At 43.6% G+C, this 23,403-nt stretch overlaps 1 pseudogene; it reads right to left on the reverse strand.

Moving 5' to 3' along the window:
- Window positions 1-878: 878 nt before the first annotated feature.
- On the reverse strand, window positions 879-19,105 carry LOC148915077 (uncharacterized; annotated as a pseudogene).
- Window positions 19,106-23,403: the final 4,298 nt, after the last annotated feature.

Below are 23,403 nucleotides of genomic sequence, written 5' to 3' on the forward strand. Positions count from 1 at the left end.
AAAGTAACTTCTCATGGCAAGATTCATCGACACTAAACCAACCCAACATTGGCAAGATTCATGTTATATTTTTTGTATATTACTATCTTCTGGTGAGTTTAAGTTGTAAATCTACACGATGGTGGTAGCTTCCCCCTCCCCCATGGCACCCTTGTTCGAACCCCAATGTAACAAAAAAAAAAAGTTGCAAATTTATAATCAATATTTATGATCCAATTTGAATATTTTTGTTGAAAACCTCATTTCAGAGGCCCCATTGCTCATTTAGCATAGGGCCCTTAAAATCTTAGAGTCACCTCTAAAATTTTTAGTCACCCTTGCAAACTATAGGGTTTCAAACCTGAGACAACTGGTCTGTAATTCAAGGTCTTTTTTACACGAGCTTAAACCCCATTGACATCTCTACATGCTAATTGAAGACATCTTCCCTTCACAAACTTAATGATGACCATCAAATAAAGCACTAGTACTATGAAATAGATTTTGATTTTCTTCTTCAAGGAGTATCAAGATTACAAAAGTGAATAGATTATATGCATAGAAATCAATAGCATCACACTGAAGTGAAATTACACATTCTAACTGTTCCTTTTACATGTCATCAAAGCTATATTACTAGCTTAATGACAACCATCTTTTGATAATAAACTGCAATATTACGAATGAACCTTTTTTTCACTTTAATTCTCAAAATACCAATTTGAACTAATTAGGTAACCTAAGGTTTGCCAAGGAACTGGATCTAATTGACACTTTATGGGAAATTTAAATTGGTGACAGAAAGACAGCCTCAACTTTGTATTGCACATAAAATGATTGTGAATTAAATTGCTAGAAGAACACCAACAAAAGCTTTAAGTTTGAGGTTGATTAATTAGTTATCTTGCATTACCAAGTAGATGAGTTAATGCATCCACATGTATGTGCCAACTTTTTAACAATATGTAGCAATACTCGCAGTACCAAGTAGCTTCAGTACTCGCAGTAGTAGTGTTCTTCTCCATTCCCATTCCCCTAAATTGTGTTGTGGAAGATTGCAGCGGATCATCATCATCATTATCAATCAAATGGAGGGGCAAATCATAATCAATCGAGATATCGAGCACATTGACTTGGGTATTTTCAATGTTATTCTCATTGAGGCCTTGTTGAGGTATAATGACTCTCATCAAATTCAACATATGCCGTTGTCCTCTCTTCGTTATAAACAACATATGATCCCAACACTTGTTTAGTGAATGCTTGCACATTGTCCAAATCTCTGCTTAGGGCATCACAATTAGCATCACCACCATGAAATTTGCTAACGTCATCAATATAGTTTGCCCTAGCTAGGGAAGAGACCGTATTTGTTGGGTATGCAAGAGAGTAGTCTGGCTGAGATTCAGTGAGGCCGTTGGCAAATATGAAACACTCCCACCAACTCCAATAACCTCGAGCATGGGAGTGTATTCCCAATTAATTCGTCAAAGCTAGTCACCTGAGTTTCAACATCTCTTAACTTTCTCTTCCTCTTGTCATTCTTTCGAATCCGGCACAACACAAACTGATGATCATCACTGGTTGAGTTTTGTTGGGGCTTGAACGATGGCTAAAAGCTATACTCATGCATAATGCAACAACAGTCTTGATCAGATTTAAGGTTTGGTACATCGAACTATACTGACTAATTTCTGTCAGATAGTATTAATCTGTTCCGAAGAGTACTGACTGTTTATCCATAATATTATAAGGCGTTTGGTATTGTTCTAGATAAATAGTCTGACTAAGTTGTATTGTGTTTTGTGTTGTTCCGGATAACATTGGATTAGACTATTGTTTTACAAAAAATTCTTTTGTTTGTGAGGTAAAATACCTCTAGGCTGAGCTAGGCTACACCACGGTGTTATTGGTCGAGCTGGGCCAAACCACGGTGTTAGTGGTCGAGTTGGGCTAGACCACAGTGCTAGTGGTCGGGCTGGGCTTGAGCCTAGTCACCATATATTTTTCCACCCTGACCCGTGTGGACTCGTGGGCCCATTTAAGCTCAGCCTTGGTGCACATGAGTTTGATTTACGTGGTGTTCACTCAAAGGACTTGTAATCCCAAGGAAGTTAGGATGTTTCGGGATCACCAAGACGCCAATCTAAATGGAGTCCTAGTTCGAGGAGGATTAGGTTGTTATGGAGTCCTAGTTCGAGGAGAGCTGGTTTGCTCTAGAGTCCCAATCTGAGAAGGATTAGGTCGTCTGGGATGATATAAAAGACTAAGGCCATCCTCCGTAAAAAGGTATGCAATTCTAAGCACTAGAACCTATTGTGCAATTTTACTCTTAAACACTCGACTGACTTAAGCATTGAATGGTCCTTGGCCGGCACCACACTGGTGTCACCCACTGAAGCAATCTTGTTTCGCAGGTTCTGGAGGACGACTTGGTTGGTCACGCCAACCTCGTTTGGAAGAATTGCCCGACCTTGATCTCGAAGAGGTCATCTTCTGTTGAACCAATTTTAGGCATCAACAGTTTGGTGCTGTCTGTGGGAATCGACATCTTGTTGATTTCCATCTATGACAACAACCACTTGCTTGACACCATGAGTCAAGAGTCCAGCCACAACAACCACTGTCTGTGGGAATCGACACTTGCTTAACCCCTACTGCGCCTATCAAAGGGAGGAAGAAATCCAATCGCTTAACTAACATCGAGACCTACCTAAAGGAGATGAGGAAAGACATTAATGAACTCTGTGACCAGAATAAGGAGGTCGGAGGAGGAGCTGAGAAGACCTACACAGGAAGGCAGCGAAAGCTAGAAGAGTAGCGTCAAGGACATGGAGATAGTCAACAAGGCGGACCCAAGCACCGAGGCAAACTTCAACTGAAGGACAGAATGATGAAGAGGGTGAGAGCCATCCCCGATCTCCTAATGGAACGGACCGTGAGAAGTTGCAAACTTTGGAGCCTAGCCTTCACAGCTCATTCTCTGGTTTCTCTCGCATGCCGACTGAAGGCCATAGGGAATACCTTGACTTAAGGGATTTGCTTGAGGCAAAGAAAGCTCAGTATGTCTAATCGCGATCGTGAAGTCAATCATGGTCGTGATCGTGAGGTCGATTGTGATCGGGAAGTGGATCAGTCCAAGTCCGCCCTAATAGAGATAAGCAAGCTGGGGAAAGTAGAATTTTGGAGGCCATGAAGTGAATGCAAGATGAGATGGATCGGAAGCTGGAACTCCGCCTAACAGCCCTCGAGCGTGAATGGGGTCCAAGACTTCTCGACCTAGTCATGACAATTGACACCCTACATTCACTAGGGACATCCTTGAATTCAATCTGCCTCAAAGAAGAGATACCCACCTAACTACTTCCTCAGTATCAGGCAGGGCCCTAAGAAGAAGTTGCGGAACTATATTAACCCTTTCAATCGAGAAGTAATTAGCATCCCTAGTTGCTCCCAGGATACGGCCTATACGCCTTTCTGGCTGGGTTCCGAAGAGGACCTTTCCTGTTCCATGTCAACAAGTTTTCACCTAAGAGTTATGAGGACCTGGTGTCCGAGGCGTATCGCAATGCCATAGTTGAGGAGATGACATATGATACACTAGAAGGAAGGGACCCGTCGCAGCCTGGTGTAGGAGATAAATAGTGAGAAGATCAGAATGATGTATGCGAGAAGCCAGACTACAAGAAAGGAAGATTTGAGAATTCTAAACTAGGTAGGAGAGACCGAGATCGACCACAAAATCTATTTCGACCACGGTTCGACAACTACACCCCATTGAATATTAATCGAGAGGAGGTCTTCTTCCATATCCAAACTGAGTTGCCGAAACCCGGACCTTCAAGGTTTTCCAAGGGGCGAAAGGATCCAAATCAATATTGCAGATATCACCGCGAGAACGGTCATACGACGGACCAATGTTATGAACTCCAAGATGAGATTGAAGCATTAATTAGGCGAGGTCGTCTAAGCCAATTTGTGGGTGAGAAGAAGCAAGTAGAGCAACATGACAACGCACGAGATAAGCAACCACGTGCTATGAAAGACATCAATGTTATCTCAGGTGGAGCAACTCTAGCTAGAGACTCCAACAAAGCACAAAATGAGTATGTGCGACGTACCCAAGGCAGACTTGAGGCCTTCTCTATTGGTCCAGGCTATTGGACTCCGAAGTCACCTAAGCTTTGGTACTCAGTGATCACCTTTAACAAGGAAGAGGAAAGAGGTATAATTCATCCACATGATGACCCATTCATAATCGAAGTTGAGATCGCAAATTTTTGTGTGAAATGGGTTTACATTGACACAGGCAGTTCGGTTAATATCCTCTTTAAATTAGCTTTCGAATAGATGGAGATATCACGAGAATAGCTCAAGCCAGTGGTCACTCCCTTGCTTGGATTCATTGGGGACAACATCAACTCCATTGGAAGCGTCACACTACCTCTATCACTTAGGACAGCACCCCAACAGACAATGGTTTACACAACTTTTCTAATAGTTGAATTCTCTTCTGCTTATAATGTCATTTTAGGTCTGCCAGCCTTATGCTCTCTCCAAGCCTTCATTGCCAGCCATATGCTTTTGATGAAATTCCCAACCAAAGCTGTGTGTGATATGCAAAGGGTGACCAACAAAAAGCTAGGGAGTGTTACGTCGTGGCGTCCAAGCAAAAAGGGAAGAAAAAGATGGAGATGTATGCCATCGAACGAGATGGGATAGATCGTAGGGTCGAGATCAACCCACGAAAAGGTACAAGTAAAAAAAAGCAATGCCAGAAGGGGACTTAGTAGACGAATGACATGATCAGGCTCAATTGTACAATGCCTTATACCAGCCACATGTAGTTCACTACTACAACTCTCATGTCAAACAACGAGCTTTCTAGGTTGGTGACCTAGTACTCCGCAAGGTCATGCTTCCTACTCGCAAACCCGCAAATGGAAGCTCAGGACCAACTTGGAAAGGGCCTTACCGTGTCATTGACATTGTACTCCCTGGCGCCTATCGACTAAGGGATCTCCGGGGAGTAAATTTGCCTTATCCTTGTAATGCAGAGCATATAAAGAAGTATTACCAATGACTTCATCATCATCTACATGCTATCAGAGTTAAATCATCAGTTTGAGGTTTAGATTTTTCATTATATTGCTTTTCATTCGGTGTGGCTCATGGGAACTATCCTGTTATGATGGTTAATGAGGTATTTTTTAGTTTTTTAACTTAGTCAGCCAACGTTCAAGCTCGCTCTTGGTATGTTTTCAACTTTTCGATAGTGAATAAAATTTGGATTTCTTTTCCAACGTATTGTCTCTCCAAGCCTTAATAAGGGAACTCAAAGCGCCACATTCAAGTCAGGAAGGAATCTAGCTCCATAGTTTTGCCAAGCTCAGATGCATGAAAGGTCCGAGCTATATTTTTTATCAAGCTCATGTGGACGAAAGGTCCGAGCTATATTTATATCGAGCTCATATAGACGAAAGGTCTAAGTTCAGTTTTTGCCAAGCTCAGATAGATGAAAGGTCTGAGCTATATTTCTATTGAGCTCATATAGGTGAAAGGTCCAAGCTCAGTTTTTGCCAAACTTAGATAAACGAAAGGTCTGAGCTATATTTCTATCGAGCTCATATAAACGAAAGGTCTAAGCTCAGTTTTTGCCAAGCTCATATAGACGAAAGGTCCGAGCTATATTTCTATCGAGCTCATATAGACGAAAGGTCTAAGCTCAGTTTTCGCCTAGCTCAGATGGACGAAAGGTTCGAGCTATATTTGTTATCAAGCTTATGTGGACGAAAGGTCCGAGCTATATTTCTATTGAGCTCATATAGACGAAAGGTCTAAGCTCAGTTTTCACCAAGCTCAGATGGACGAAAGGTCCGAGCTATATTTGTTATCAAGCTCATGTGGACGAAAGGTCCGAGCTATATTTTTATCGAGCTCATATAGACGAAAGGTCTAAGCTCAGTTTTCACCAAGCTCAGATGGACGAAAGGTTCGAGCTATATTTCTATCAAGCTCATATAAACGAAAGGTCTAAGCTCAGTTTTTGCTAAGCTTAGATGGACAAAAGGTCCGAGCTATATTTCTATCGAACTCATATAGACGAAAGGTCTAAAGTCAATTTTGGTCTAAACAAAAGGTAAAATACCTCTAGGCCGAGCTAGGCTACACCACGGTGTTATTGGTCGAGCTGGGCCAAACCACGGTGTTAGTGGTCGAGTTGGGCTAGACCAAGGTGTTAGTGGTCGGGCTGGGCTTGAGCCTGGTCACCATATATTTTTCCACCCTGACCCGTGTGGACTCGTGGGCCCATTTGAGCTCAGCCTTGGTGCACATGAGTTTGATTTACGTGGTGTTCACTCAAAGGACTTCTAATCCCAAGGAAGTTGGGATGTTTTGGGATCACCAAGACGCCAATCTAAATAGAGTTCTAGAGTCCTAGTTCGAGGAGAGCTGGTTTGCTCTAGAGTCCCACTCCGAGAAGGATTAGGTCGTCTGGGATGATATAAAAGGCTAAGGCCATCCTCCGTAAAAAGTATGCAATTCTAAGCACTATAACCTATTGTGCAATTTTACTCTCAAACACTCGACTGACTTAAGCATCAGAGGGTCCTTGGCCGGCACCACACCGGTGTCACCCACTGAAGCTATCTTGTTTCGCAGGTTCTGGAGGACGACTTGGTTGGTCACGCCGACCTCGTTTGGAAGAATTGCCCGACCTTGATCTCGAAGAGGTCATCTTTCTGTTGAACCAATTTTAGGCATCAACATCTTTGATAATTTAAGTGGAAATATAGACAATATAGACAATATAATTTGGATATATATAATTTGTTTTTAAAGAATATATTGAAGCCCAACAAAAGTAGGCAATAAGAGAATCAACAGCCAACAATAGAAACACGGAAATAACCAGAAAACAACCAACAAAGCACCAAAAGTAGGAAAGAAAAAAATACAGCAAGAAAACATAGAGCCGTTCTAATCCCTGACTTAGGATGATAATTTGATTATTGAGTTGGATACCTGGAGAAGATGAAATACATAAAGAAAAAAACGCAAGAAAAACTCAGCAACCTGTATTGAGTTGGATACACAGCCGCGTGATGATTACTTAATTATTACATTAACTGATTAATTGATTATTGAGTTGGATACAGAGCCACATTGTTCGCACTAGAACTAAACAGATAGAAATAAAGCTAACTTACAGGTGACCTGGATGGTTTGACTCGAGAAGTTGGTCCGTGATATCTTTCCTTGAGATGCAATGCTCGGATTCGGTCTGAAGAAAGAAACGGCAGGTGAAGCCTACGACACCGATGTGGCGCAGGTCGAAGACCCCCCGATGCCAAAGTTAGTGACTAAGAGCAATTCTTATTGATAATGTGAAAGCACAAGTCAAGTAAACAGTCTTACCTCTTGGCTGGGCCAAGAGGCTCTATTTATAGAGAGCATTTGTGATGCTCTTAGTACTTAGTTTCGATGTGGTACTCATGGGAGTGTCTTCGACGGTCGACATGTGCCCTGACATGTTCTCGAGGGAGTTCCGAGGTTATCTCGCCGAATCGGCCGGATGTGCTAACTGTTGCTTGACATTGCGTGCCGAAGGTTGGTGTGGGTGAGTCGGCAATGTCACTTACCGACTTGACGACCACGTATTAATCGGTGGAGTATGCCGATTGACCTTCGACATGGCTAATCGAGCTGGTCTAAGCCTCGCGCATTTCCACGTGTTATGACGTGAGTGGCAGGACATATATGATACAAACAAGAGTCCCCAATGTTTCCAATCGATAATGGACTTCTTGGTTAGGGGCTTGCTTGTGTCCTTGAGCTTTGGCATTCTCGACTCGGGCACGAGCATCTTCCGTCGATGCCGATGGTGGTGATCATGTAGTCCCCCAAGTCCCCAAGCCAAGGGGAGGTTGAAGAGTGGAAGTAAACTACAGCAAGAGCCGAACCAGTTGGTACGAGAGGTGAGTGAGAACTCAACCACTGTGCGCCTGCTGCTCGCACGAGATGTGAGTGAGAACTCGACCACTTTGGCGCCGCTGCTCGCACGAGGTGAGTGAGAACTCGACCACAAGGCGCCTGTCCTTCGGCAATCTGGATGGTGAGGTGGTCTTCACCAATGCCTTCAAACATGGGCTTCGCCTTAAACATGGTCTTCTTGATGAGGACGTGGACGCCGATTCTTCGAGTGGGTCGGATTCAAGTAGTGAGGAGGAAGAAAACACTCCTCCTGCCAAGCCGTCGACCGATCGCGATGCCGAGGTGCCAGATCCTTCGGCTATCGCCTGAGACCATGCCCGCTGATCCTCCGACGCCTTGATACAATTTTTTTTTTTTGGGTAATATAAGTCATGTTTGAACAATTCGGCCGTTTTGGCCAATTTTGTTAAGACAATTGCCCATCTGTGGCTTCTTATTGTAGTTAATTTACGATCGGTTTGGTATTTCCATCGTAGTCACAGAAGTGCATGCTTGTCGTAGATAGTGTATGTGGGTCGGTATCGTTAAGGCGTAATCGAATGCATAGGATAGAAAAGTAAATAATGATGTCGAAGGAAAAAAAGGGTCCACAATTTTAACCGAATGTGGGTTTATTTGTAATAATATTTTAAATGATCAACATTCCAGGGGTGGCCAAGGGTTTGACCATCAGAACCACGTAATCGATAGGTGTCCTTCTCATGAGGGGCCAAGAATGCCTTTGGTAGGGTCTCTCGTTGCTGGAGAGACTTTACGCAGAACACAGTCCCCCACCTTGAACGATCGATGTTTGACGCGTGAGTCATAATACCGAGCCGTCACGCTTGTAGGTGGTGTCTCAGAAGCTATGCTTGTGATCGGTGTTCATCGATGAGATCTAGATTTAAGGTGAGCTGGTGCCCATTTTGCTTGGGATCGTAAGATGCCATTGGACATGTGGGTGCATGCACCTTCACTGGTACCACAGCTTTGGTACTGAAGTCAAGTGAGAATGGGATCTCGCCTGTTGACCTTCGGTATGAGGCATTGATGGCCCATAGTGCTTCCGGTAGTATTACAAGCCAATCGCCTTTGGCTGCTCCGAGCTTCTTTTTCAACGTCTTTTTGATAATTTTGTTGATGGCCTCTACTTATCCATTGGATTGTGGATGTGCCGGAGATGCAAAGAATATGTTGATGTTGAATCGAGAGCACAGATGCCAGAAACAGGAGTAGTTGAATTGCTTGCCATTGTCTATGACGATTGCGTTTGGTAGGCCGAACTAGCATATGATGGTCTTCCATATGAAATGTTTGATTTTATCAACCGTGACTATTGCTAGCACCTCGGCTTCAGTCCATTTTGTAAATTAATCGACAGCTACGATTGCAAATTTGAGTTGTCCCTTGCCTTGGGGCATTAGGCCGATGAGATTGAGTCCCGATTGCGCGTATGGCCAAGGGCTTATTATTGGGGTAAGTGGTTCGGCCGGTAGCTTTGGAATGGAGACAAAGCGTTGGCACTGGTCTCATTTTTGCAATCCTGACAGCGTCAAAGTGGAGAGTTGGCCAATAGTAGCCTTGCCGAACAACTTTGAAGGCCAAAGATCGGGATCTCGAATGGTCACCACACGCGCCTTCGTGAATTTCTCGCAGGATATAGTCCCCGCCAGTTGTGGAGTAACACATCGTAGTAAACGTAAGGAGTGGCCGCGTCGGTAGAGGTTGTTTTGAAAGAGAATGTATCGTGTTGATCGGTGTTGAATAGCTTTGGCCTTAATTTTGTCAGTCGGAAGCGTGCCATCAGCGAGGTGGGTGTGGATTGGATCCATCCAACTAGGGTTCTACCGACGACGCTTTACCTCGGCTTCGGTAGTGCTCTTTCGAGCAAGGACTTCGACCGGCTGGCGTCGCCCGCGGTCGCCGATTGCGAAGCAAGCCTTGAGAGAGCATCGACATAATTATTCTCGGATATGGGGATATGCCGGATTTGGTATGCGTGAACTCGATCGAGCAATCGGCGGTCTGTGCGAGATAGGCCGCCATGGATTCGTCTTTTGCCTCGAATTCGGTAATCACTTGGTTGACGACTAATTGGGAGTCGCTACATATCGTCAGCCGTTGGGCAACTAAGGTCTTAGCGAGCCGGAGGCCTGCCATGAGGGCTTCATTATTGGAAGTGTGAAATTGAAAACAGATGGCATATTCGATCGTGGTGTCGTCTGGTGTCTTGAGGACTAGGCCTGCGCCACTGCCTTGTTGATTGGATGAGTCACAACGATAATGTCCAAAGGAAGAATTGTGGGGATCGAATGTATGGTCAGCCGAATGTGTCTCCATGGATGTCGAGGGTGGTTCCGTGGTAGGGTCGATCGGTTTCAGAAGAAAGTGTGAGTTCCAAAATGAAATCGGCCACAACTTGTCCTTTTTCAGCAAGCTGGGGATGATAACGTATGTCAAATTCACCGAGCTCAATGGCCTATTTGATTAGTCATCCCGATGTCTCCGCCGCAGACTTGCCGTAGGGGCAGGTTGGTTAATACTCGACGGTGTGAGCCTAGAAGTAGGGTCGAAGCTTGCGCGTGGAGAGAACGAGAGCGTAGGCCAATTTTTCAAGTTGGGGGTACCGTTGCTCCGCGTCCTGCAGCGCATGGCTTCTATAGAAGATGGGCAGCTCAATGCCGTTCGGTCTACGAATGAGTACGGAACTCAATGCCGTTGCCGACATCGAGAGGTAGATGACGAGGTTATCTCTTGGAAGAGGCTTGGACAAAGAGAAGGGCTCTACTCATGTAGGCTTTAAGATCCTCGAACGCTCAGTCACACTCGGAAGTCCAAATTACCCCGCTTTACTCCCTTTGAGAGCTTTGAAGTATGGGGCACATCGGTCGGTGGCTTTGGATATGAAACGGGCCAAGGCGGCGACTCACCAAGGAAGCTCAACATCCTTCTTCGCTTCGACCTACACGCCTAGTAACTCCTGAATTTTCTCGGGTTAGCTTCGATGCCTCGCTGGTTTATCATGAAGCCTGTGGACGGCCAAGAGACGCTGAAGGCGCACTTGTTTGGGTTGTGCATGTTGTACTTTTTAGGTGCCGAACATGAGGGGAGGTTCAAGATGATCGCTGGCGCCCCGCTTTGACTAGCATGTCCTCTACGAGACTTCCATCGAAGCGCCAATGAGTTCGGGTAATATTTTGTTGACCAGCGTTGATATGTTGCCCCGCATTCTTCAGGCTGAACGGCATAACATTGTAGCAGAGAGACCTCTATCGGTGATAAATGCCGTATGTTTTCGATCGGCGTGATGCATGAAGATCTGGTTGTAGCCCGAATAGGCTACCATAAAGCTGAGGAGCTCATGGCCGGCCGTGGCGTCCACTAGTTGTTCAATTCTTGGATGTGGGAAACTATCCTTTGGACATGCCTTGCTTAGATTCGTATAATTGACAAGACCCGCCCGAATTTCCTTAGAAACCGGACGGACTCGCCTAATTACCGACATTACTCCGATGCCGGCCCACTTACTAAAGACCAAGACTTTCTACCAAAAATTTGGCAGAGTCTCCCCTGTAAATTGAACATTTCCCAAACTTCAACCTCGCTCAAAATTTACAAGCTAATAAACGCAACCAGCAAAGATGCTTTAAAAGTAGTTAAATCATTTATAAACAAAGGCCTCCGGCCTCACAATTCAAACCCTAAGCGGGCGATACAGAGCATATCTAAGAAATTCAAATACAACATAAACAGAGTTCCACTAGAAAAGAAAGATGAAGGAGTCCCTACAAAGACTCAAGGTCTGGAAGCACCCGATCTGGCCTCGGAGCTCACTACCATCTTGGTCAGGCGCAAACAGAAAATTGTGAGTGGACAAAAATAAAGTTCAGTTCAAATAAATCAACGTAATATAACCCCCACCGTTAGAAAATCATGCAAGAATTCCAAATGCATCTTAAAATCATCATAAGCAAGTATATGAACATATACTAAAATAATACCGGATACCAAGTCCGAAATCCGTGAACAACACTTCACAAACCCACCATTCAAAACTTAAAAGTCCCAAAAGATTAAACTCTCGAAAACATACCCACTGGCACGACAGGCGAGGAAGTATCCTTACCGAGAAATAAGAACGAATGAATATTCATATGTATAAATATGTATAATAAGATATATATAATTATAACCAACATTTAGTTGTATCGGGGAAACAATCCAACCGGGGGATTGTTTGACTAGTCAACATGACAGAGCCATTCCTCAATTCACCATGTGACTAGGGAACGAGCCGTCCAATTGGGGACTAACTCTCACCAGACGTACAGGTGAGATACTCAAAGCTTGTATGCCTGAAAAACCACCCTACGCGCGACTACCCCAATTCCAGGGTCTACAACAACATCCCATCAAGGGTGTCCGGGGTTCCGACAAGTCCAAGTATCCGTAACCAAGTTCCAAATCCGGGCAGGTACATAGGGTAGTGCTTAAAGCACTCCAAATAGATATTTCAAAACTCAAACCTTCCCACAAACTCATTTGAACAACCCAAGTACCCCAAGTGCCCCATACATAGCAAATACTTCATAAAAATATCAATTTCCACCATTGAATAAATAATAATATATCCAAATATACCATTAAACAATATGAATAAATGTTCCCATCATAAAACCATGCACATTAGTTAAAAACAAAGTCCACTCACAAGTAGTCCCATGCTGCTTGACCCTGAGAGGGCTCCTGCTGCGTATGCGTGGTTGGAGTACTTATTTCAGAAAACGAACACGCGATTAACATCAAGCGCTTTGAAATAGAATATTTGAATTAAAAACCTAGTTTTGCCGGGTTTCTAGTGAGTGTACGCGGAAAGAGACGTTCCAAGGTCCAACTACCCAAACCGGACGATGGAAAAGCCTCGGGAGACATTCGGTCAACCGGGCGGTCAAACTTCTCAAATCGGGTCAACCGGGCCCACGAGACCCACGACCTCCGTTTTTCAATCCGGGAGTTCCTAAAGGTTTTAGAAGGCCTAAAATGCACGTCCTGCAAGTTTGGTCCGAAACGGACGGTTAGGTTGCTTACGATCGCACGATCGGACGGTTATCGTAAAACGTAAACTTTAAGTTATTGAAGCGGAACATCCGGGACTCCGATTCACGATCCGCGAATTCCTACATGATCTTAGGAAGATCTAGAGCAATATACTTCAATTTGGAAACGATCCAACGGTCAGAATATATTGAACCCGGATAATGCACAATATGCGATAATTTGTTTAATAGTCAAACGACCTCGGAGTTGAGAGCCGCGAAATCCTACGTGCTCGTGACAACCTAAGAATCTCATCAGGACAAAATTCAGCTCCCCCACTCTTGCCCACGCGTCGGCAATGCGTGGGTGTGTAGAGAAATTTTCGGCGACGGAAAAACTCCACACCACTGCTCACCCTTCCTACCATAGGTACTACTCGACGAATGGAGCATCTTTTTCAACTATGGCTAAGCCCAATTCGGAAGGCAACCGGCCGAATTTCGCATTGAAATCCGGCCAAAACCTAGCTTCCAAAATCGAGATTCAAAACAGCAATTCGATCAATTCCTATGCAATAGCCAGCTAGAACAAGGAAAAGAGGAAGAACCTCACCAGTCCGGTGGGGAATCGGGTGGTTCAGTCCGGACTTCACTACGAGTCAAACGGGACCGGTCTCGAGGGGGGTGGCCGAATGTGGCGGCGGGTGGTTTCCATTCGAGTGAACAGTGACAGGGGAGAGAGTTCGTGGGAGAGAGAAAAGACGCACGAGGGAGAGAGAGAAAAAGTGAGGTGAAATTGAAAAATCTGATTTTTACTAATACCCTTTTTGAATTATTTACGGTTTTGCCACCGAGAGTAATTTGATCGCCAAAACTTCGTTATAACACCGATTCAAGCCTACAGCCTGTCTACGAATTCATCTCAGAACCACCTACGCAACCAAATCACCCGTGGTCCCAAAATCCTTTCGGATAAGAAAATGACCAAATTACCCTCACCTTAAGGGCAATTCCGTAAATTCACTTAATTAAATTAAAATAGGGAATAATTTGGAGTCGGAGTGTTACAATAATCTTGGCACATTCGCCAAGCTCCATCAGATTTTTTTACTAAAATCGAAATAGCGAGCCAGATAGGGTAAGTTACCTCACGGATGAAGCCGATTGCTTGAAGTTTGTCGACTTCGATCTTCATTGCTTCATACTGTTCGATATCATACGACCGTCTCTTCTATCGAATCGGTTTGAAAGAAGAGGAGGTGTTGAGTTTGTGGCAGATGACATCCGGGGAGATGCCAAGCATGTCGTCGTAGGACCAGGAAAAAACTTCCGAATTGGCCTGCAGAAGGCTATGAACTTGGTCCAAGAGACGGACTAAGGGAGGTACTGATCCCGACCGCCGTCCTCTGCGTGTCAAAAATGGATATCGCTTTCTAGTTCTTCGATAGGTAGAGCTTGTGGCGTGACGCTTCGTCCCCGAGAGTCATCAGACGCTCAGATTCCCTTCCTAGCCATTCGGCATGGTCAACCGAGACGCACCAGGATTCGGTGTTTTTCGTCCCGATACCCGGTTACCGATTCCCTTGTAGATGACACATAACATATGCGGCGCTCGCTTGGTCCCCTCGACTTGGCCGATACGAGTCGTTAGGAATTTTAGCAAGAACATATGCGGTGACAATATGGCCTTTATTTGGGTGAGGGCGGACCTCACCGATGATGGCGTTATAAGGTCGCTGACACCCACAACATCACCTGAGAGGCTTAGAAGATGGGTGATATCCCTGTTGAGGCTTTGGTGTTTGATTCCGAGGCCTACGAAGGCATCGGCAAAGAGTACGTTGACCAAACTTCCAACGTCAACGAGGATTCGACCTACGTCAAAATCGACAATGTCGGCCCGAACAATCATGGGATCAGAGTGGGGAAAAATGATGCCCTTCTCCTCTTCCTCGGAGAAGGTTATGGGTTCCTATCCGACTAGCCAGATTTTGCTATTGCGCCTTCAGAAGTTGAGGATCTGCGGGAGCGAACGGCGCGTACCTAATTTTGACGGATCGTTGCTAGAATCAGCCATCGGTGTACCGCCGCTGATCATGTTGATTTGCCAATTGCCCAGCTGCTCGGGGGCCGGATGTGCATTTAGATACTGGTCTAGTTTGCCTTCATTGATCAGCCTTTCAACAATTTTTCGGAGGGTGATGCATGACTCAGTATCGTGGCCATTGTATTGGTGGTAGCGGCAGAATACTCCAGATATCTTTGTCGACATGCCGAGGGAGTTCCGGCTGTTTGGCTTCGGAATCATCTGGTTTTCGGCCATGAGGACATGTTCGTAAGTTGAGTTGATCGAGGTAAAGACTTCTTCAGTCGGGCCCTTTTTGGGCTTCGAAAATTGACTCGATCCTCGGCTCCTTATTGAGTTTGCCTCTATCTTGCCGACCTTGAAATCATCCTTCGCTTGTCTCCTGTTGTGTAAGGAGCAGACAAGGTAGGTACCGTTCAGTAGGGAGCTTGATTTGTAATTTGGTGTGGCGGGAAACGGTCATAGGTTAGTGATGGGGCTTGACCTATGTTCATTGTTGGGCAGGGAGGTGCCTAAGGCACTCCTTTGGAGTTGAATTGTTCCACCTTGGCGTGAATGGCTGCCTATTTCATCAATTCGCCATAGGTGGTCCAATTGCTGCTGTGGACCAAATAGCGAAATTGAGATGCTCTGAGGCCACTTTTGAAAGCGTCGATGGCTGCTCGATCGTCGGTCTCTGGACACCAAGAGTATTCATGGCTGAATCTGACTGCGACTCCCAAAGAGGCTCGTCGTCTCTTTACCGAATGATGTAAAGGTCATCGGCAGAGTAAAGGTGATCGGTCTGTATCATAAAATGAATGAGGAAAGTTTGTTTTAATTGATCGGAAAAGTCTACTGCACTGGCTCCACTGATAGAACTAATTCTGGGCCGCCCACCAAGGTGGATGGAAATAGTAGACACCGGCCTTCATCGGTGAGCCCTTTGCAACCCAGGGCCAATTGGAAGGTATGGAATGTGTGTCACAAGATCTTCTACTCCTGTGCAGAATGATATTCGAGTGCCCGGACCTCCTTCTCATGTCGGTAGATTCGGATTCGGCCGTGAACGGCCCTGGTTATACCTTCCCGTGTTGGTGTCCAAATATGGTTCGCTTCTTCCTCGATCCGGTGACTTTCTCAAGAAGAAGGCGATGGTAGGATCGGTAGAAGGGAGGTTGTTGCGTAAGGTTCACGCCCGGGGCCGCTTGGAAGGCTTAACGCCGTGTCTTTGTGTTTCGCAGCCCGTCACTTGGTCGGAGTTTCGACAGACCTACTTTCACCGATTGCTTTCTTTAGCCGATCGGTGTTCTCGTCGGGATGATCTTGATGTCATCGATTGGCATGAGATCGTCTGCTCCAGAGAGGTTGGAATGTAGTCGGATTTGTCTATTTCTTCTGACCGATCGTGTCATAGCATATCGACGAAGAGGAGATTTCGGTCCGAGTAAGTCTAGGTGTCGATCGTTGAGTTTCGCTTGGATCGAAATCGGGAACTCCACCGTTCCTCTACGCCGATCGCTTGAGTCTGCTATGCGACGGTCGAGTAAACTCGATATTCCCGGTGGCGTTCCTGCGGAGAGGGCACAAACAGCCTTCGAGACCGATGGCCCGCCATGACCGGTTGTTTTCTCTCTCCTAACCGCTAGGGTTTGCACGCTTTTGAGTGATTGCTCTCGCAAAGCCGCAGGTCTGCTCCAAACCGTCTTGCGGTTGGGCGAGTGTGATTGCTTGCTCGTGAAGCTATTTCGGTGTCATCCATTTGGAGGAAAGGATGTCGTTGTGTTCCTGCATTTTTGTCATTTCCCGCTGCAGGGCTTCTATCTTATCCTCCAAGGTGTTCTATCGACCTGGCATTTCCACTCGTGGTGTGGCTTTGGGTGATGCTGGGGTTTGCTTTGCTGGCGAGGCCAAGGATAAGACCATCGGTCGCAAGGGGCGAAGGTGGGTCCATAATGAGGTGGAAAATGAGATATGGGCTGATTGTCAATAGAAATTCCCACAGACGGTGCAAATCTGTTCACACTAAAACTAAACAGATAGAAATAAAGCTAACTTACAGGTGATGTGGATGGTTTGGACCCGAGAAACCTTCAATCCGTGATGTCTTTCCTTGAGATGCAATGCTGGAATCGGTCTGGAGAAAGAAACGGCAGGTGAAACCTAAGACACCGGTGTGGCGCCGGCTGAAGACCCTCTGATGCCAAAGTTAGTGACCTAGAGCAATTCTTATTGACAGTGTGAAAGCACAAGTCAAGTAAACAGTCTTACCTTTTGGCTGAGCCAAGGGGCTCTATTTATAGAGAGCATTTGTGATGCTCTTAGTACTTAGTTTCGATGTGGGACTCATGGGAGTGTCTTCGACGGTCGACACGCGTGCCCGGCTGTGTTCCGCAGGAGTTCCGAGGTTATCTGTCAAAATCGGTCCGATGTGCCGATCGTCGCCGGCATCGCGTCCGAAGGTTGGTGTCGGTGAGTCGGTCAATGTCACTTACTGACTTGACGACCACGTATGAATCGGTGGAGTATGCCGATTGACCTTTCGGCATGGCTCACTGAGCTAATCTGAACCTCGTTTACTTTCCACGTGTAATGACGTGAGTGGCGGGTCAGATATGGTACAAACACACATGATAATTATTTGATTATTGAGTTGGATACATAGCCGCATGTATTGTTCCAATATAGCAAGAAAAAAAAGTTCAAAAAGGAAAAACTCATAACCTAATTTCCACAAAAAATTAATAAAATAGGAAATATATAAAGAAAGAGAAGAGAGAAGACGCATATTGGAGAGAGTATGAGAGAGAGGGAGAGATGGATACCTAGAGAAAAGTAAAGAGAATGACCCTGGAGAAGATAGTAGAAAAGAACCCTAGGGAGAAGAGAAGATGTGAACGTGTGTGTTCTTTTTCCCTAGCTGTATAATTAAGCATGTATTATCTAAATTAGGGTGTGTGAGTTGTATTAGTTAGTAAGGTAAGGCGAGTATTAAAAGCTCAACCCGTATAAAATAGTCAGGTAATTAAATAATACAAGTTGACACCAAACACTTGACATGGACTATTTACTCATATCCAGCGTCTAATACAGTGTACCAAACAAGCCCTTAGGGTTTTCATAATGAAACTGTTTCCACACACCTAAATAGTTCTCACCTTTCCATGTGTCGGACCTTATGGTACGAGCCACACAGGAATCCTTGTTTTTCACGCTCTTCAATTTGGTGAAGAAATAAAGGTCTTCACCTATTGCTAATTTGTGTCCACCATAATCATTCCATATATCCCGTGGCTCTATCTTACCATACAGATCTACTTATGGAATAACATTTCAAACATAAAGGATGTGCCACGAACCTTGTTAAGAAGATAATATCCCAATAACTCATCAGACGAAACTTGAAACCCACACGTAGATGAGCAACAAACTCACAAGGCGCGATAGCTATAGGTAGTTAGCTTTCTCTTAAACTAATTGATGTGCTAGGTTTTGAACCATATATCTAAGAGTCATAGTATTACTATTTGGTTTTGGAAACCTTTCGGTAGATCATTATAATAACCAAACTATGTGCCTAAATAAATGAAACAGACATGATTGTCCTTTTTTTGGTGAGATGGGGCCAAGAAAGCCAGAATAAAAAAGATTAAACATCCTGCTGCATCTTCAATTTGCAACAATCTATCAAGCTAAAAAGTGGATGAGTGGAGGCAATGGAACCAGTAAGAAGAGACACCACAGAGTTATAATCACATTCCACCTCAACATGTCTGCAACCACTATCCCAAGCCAAATAAAGCCCCCAAAAAATACCCCAAAACTCAGCCTCAAGGGTAGAACCAACACCCTGATTAACAACAAAGCCCGTAATACAATCCCCTGTAGAATTTCTAATCAAGCCACCTGTTCCAATAGCACCAGAATCAGATTTCCCACTCCTATTAGTGTTGAGCTTAACAAAACTAGGTAGAGGGGCATGACAATGCACCTGTACGACACACTTCTTAAGGGAGCTAAGCATAGGCTTACAAGCTATAAACCAGTCCATAGCATATTGCAGAATCAACTTATGAGGCTCAGAAGACATAACAAAACTAGCCTAAAAAAAAAAAAAAAACTTTACAGCACCACTTCCAGATGAACCAGTGACATACAACAAAAGCTAAGGACCAAAGCAAATTATCACAAACAACTCGTTTAAACTATAGATTGTGCAAAAGCCAAACATCAAAATCACTCACATGGCAGTTAACCAACTCATCACTACACCCAAAGCCACTCCAAATATCCATATCGCAACAACAACCTCTAACTAAATGCTCAATAGATTCTATAGGGTAAATGTACCTGGGACAAGGAGCACAGGAAGCAAGGCCCTTTTTTGTCTTTGATAATTGATAAGCAACTTCTTATGGCACAACAGCCAAAGAAAAGTTTTAATCTTAGGATGAATTTTAAGCTTCCAAAGAAAACCTCACTGCCACAGAAGCTCTTTAAGAAAATGTTATTCTAAACTGACTTAACAGATAAATCATCATTTGGAGTACACTTCCAAATTATTTTACCCAGACCACTCCTAAAGAACCCAGCATGAATGCTTAAAATCATCTGGACAATCTCATCAGGCAAACATTCTTGCAAACAGTTCATATCCCAACAACCATCTTCCAAAAAATCACTTACGTTAAGTTGGAGCATTTCCTCAAATAAATCAATTAGAGCATGACTCTACAGAGGACCACAGCTTAACCAAGAATCAGTCCAAAATAAAATATAATCACCAGAACCTACCCTCCATTAAAGGCCATGAGGGAGAAGCTTAGCACCATATAAAACACCCCTCCAAACACTAGAACTGAACTCAAATACTTAGCATTCAAAATCTGAGACAAAAGGCCTTGATCATTCTGAAGCAATCTCCAACCAGTCTTAGCCAATAAAGCTTGATTCATCCAAGCAGTTTTCTTGATTCCCAAACCACAAACAGTCTTAGGTTGACAAACAGTATCCCAATTAAAAAGATGAACCTTATTCTTATCTGCAATATGGCCCCAACAAAAATTCCTATTTAACTGATCAAGTTTATCACAAATAGAGACAGGAAATTGTGCAGGTATTTGGGGACAACCTTCTTTGAACCTTATCAACGATCTCAAAATAAGTAGCCTTAGTAACTCTTTTATGAATCAAAGGAACCCCAAGGTATTTACCAAGACAATCAGTAAGAGAAGAACCACTAATAAAAGCAAGTTGACGAGCTAAATCAGAGCAGGTATTTGGGGAAACACAAATCATAGATTTCTCAAAACTAACCCTTTGACCAGAGAGATTACAGAAGTCATCTAAGCACTGCTTCATAACTTTAGCTTGAGTAATGAAGCTTTACCAAAAAGGATAAGATCATCGACAAAAAATAAATGCGACACCATAGGACCCCCTTGACAAATCTGAACAGGCTTCCAGATTTTATCTTGAACTCTTTGATGAGTAAGATGAGAAACTTTCTCCATGCACAAGACAAAATATAAGGGGAAAGAGGATTACCTTGCCTAATCCCACATTAGGAATAAAAGTCTCAGTTAACTCACCATTAAGAATAGCTTTATACTGGACATAACTAATACAAATCATAAGAAGCTCAAGAATCCTGCCTCTAATGCCAACTTCCCAAAACACTTCCCTAATAAAATTCCAACTCAGATGATCATAGGCCTTAGATAGATCAATTTTCCAAGCAACTTTTTTCCCTTTTGAAATCTTAAATTTATGCAACAGTTCCTGAGCCACAACAATATTATCAGTAATACGTCTGCCTAGCACAAAACTCACTTGAGTGGGACTAACAAGCTTAGACATAAGAGGTCTAAGTCTTGCAACAAGGATCTTAGAAACCACCTTGTAAAGAGTGTTACACAAACTAATAGGCCTTAATTGAGGCACAGAAGTAGGCCTTTCAGCCTTAGGAACCAAAGCAATCAAGGTATCATTGAGATGCTCAGGAAGAGAAGCAGTTATAAAACAATCTTCAACAACTGAGATGATATCACTAGACCAAAGATCCCAAAAATTCTGATAAAAAATAGCAAGGAAACCATCTAGCCTAGGGGTTTTAAGACCTCCAATAGCTAAATCCTCACAACCAAGCTGAGAAAACAATTGAGGAAGCAAAGAATACTCACCAGTCAAAACAGAAACATTAAACAATCCTTGAAAATACTCACAAACAATTTGCTTCATACCATTTTTCTCAGTCACTCACACTCCCTCAACATTATTCAACCCTTCCAATTTATTCCTTCTCCTTCTGATGATAGTAGAAAGATGAAAAAAACTTAGTTTTTCGATCTCTTTTCCTCAGCCAAGTATTTCAAGATTTTTGCAGCCAAAGCATCTCTTCCTGATCAAGAATGAGATTATACTCTTTAGTCAACCCAACCTCAAGATTACGGAGATAACGACTAAACTACAAACACAACTTTCGTTGAATACCAGCAAGCCTGGCTAAAAGTCTCTTTTTCTTTTGAAAAAGACAGCAAAAAACATGCTTATTCCAATGATAGAGAGAATGAATAATACTGATAGATTTATGAGTAGCATGGCCCTCACTAGAACTCCAAATATCATAAATGAACTTAGAGAAATCAAGATGAACCACATAGCTTGGAACCTAAAAGGCAAAAAGCTCTGGCTGAGGCATGATTAGACAATAACTTCACCAAAGAGGGCAATTATCCGAATTAACCCTAGGAAGATGAGATAAATGAGCTTCATGAAACAAAAGCCGCCACTCAATGTTACATAAACCTCTATCAAGTCTTTTCCAAATAATACCCTCATAATTCCTTTTGTTACACCAAGTGAAATTGGCTCCAAAGAAGCCTAAGTCAACAAGATGATTATGATCAATCCAATCAATGAAACTTTGCCCACCATTATCCAAATTACCACCACATTTCTTCTTAGCACACACAATGTCATTAAAATCTTTAAGGACAAGCCATGGAAGGTTAGAAGCTTGAGCAAGACCATCAAAATAATGCCAAAGAGACTCTTGAATCCGAGGACAAGGATTAGCATAAACCACAGTGAGCAACCACCAATGAGTCCCTAAACAAACAAGAGCAGTAATGGATTGGCTAGAGTGGGCAATGACATTAAGAATGACATAACTCCCATTCAACAAAAGCCAAACACCCCCCGAAAACCCAACAACATCCACAATATGGTAATGAGAAAACCCCAAAATCTTAGCTACTCTGAGAGCCATAGGCCCACTAATCATAGGCTCAAGCCCAACAAAAATATCAATGGCATAAATATTCTTAAGATCCTTAATAGTACTAGTACATCTATCCTTACTAGCACCCCTCACATTCCAAGACACAATCATCATAATAAAATAAGGAAGAAGGGAAGAACTCAAGGAAAATCCTAAATATGCAATAGCTCTGCCTCAAGAGCATAGACATCATGCTCACAAGCCATACCAGTAGGCAGGCCAACATCAGACACACCAAAACCAGTGAAATCCCATGTTGATCCATATCATTATAGGCAATACTCACACTAGAAGACTTAGCTTCATACAACTTTGTTTGGCTAATATCAGGTGGGTCATGACTATTAACCAGGCTAGCCTGGCCTAAAGAAGAATCATCAAAAGGAGAACCAATAACATTGAACGAGAAAACCCCACGAACGTCATTTTGAACCTTAGAACCATTGATTTGCAGCCTCACAGTATCAAACCCTTGAGCATTAACAAGTTTAACCCCCACTTCATTCCTACAAGGCTTCCTCAAATTAGGGCCACCCTTAACCGCAACACCTCCCACTTTGGACACTAAAGCATTAGTGATGTCTTTCAAAGGCTTTTTAAAAACCCAAGGTGAAGACTCACGAGGATGAGAAGGTTGTTTTCCATAAGATTTAGCCTTATAAGATGAACCAAAACCAGAAGGAATGGCAAACTTCACATTCCCCATTGTGCTAACAGGAGTAACATATCATCCTTTCCACTATCCTCCTAAAAAAGAACATTGAACCTGGACCCAGAGAAGATATTAGCATCCTTAGACCTAGATTCCTTTGAGTTCAACTTACCTAACTCAGAAGCCTTCCTAAATCACTCACCACCTTCTTTGGATTAAAACTTCTTGGTTTCATTAACATCCATTGTCCATGCATCTTAGCTGGAATCTCGACATCTTTAGTAATAGGATTATTAACATTGAGATCACCACTCTTATCTGAAATATTAACCTCCATATTCTTAGCACGACCTAAATTTGACTCCTGTTTTTTGGCTTGCAATATAACAGGGCAAGAGTCTCTACCATGACCATA

Source organism: Prunus mume, linkage group LG8, assembly GCF_029339155.1.
Source record: "Prunus mume cultivar Tortuosa linkage group LG8, ASM2933915v1, whole genome shotgun sequence".
Taxonomy (NCBI): domain Eukaryota; kingdom Viridiplantae; phylum Streptophyta; class Magnoliopsida; order Rosales; family Rosaceae; genus Prunus; species Prunus mume.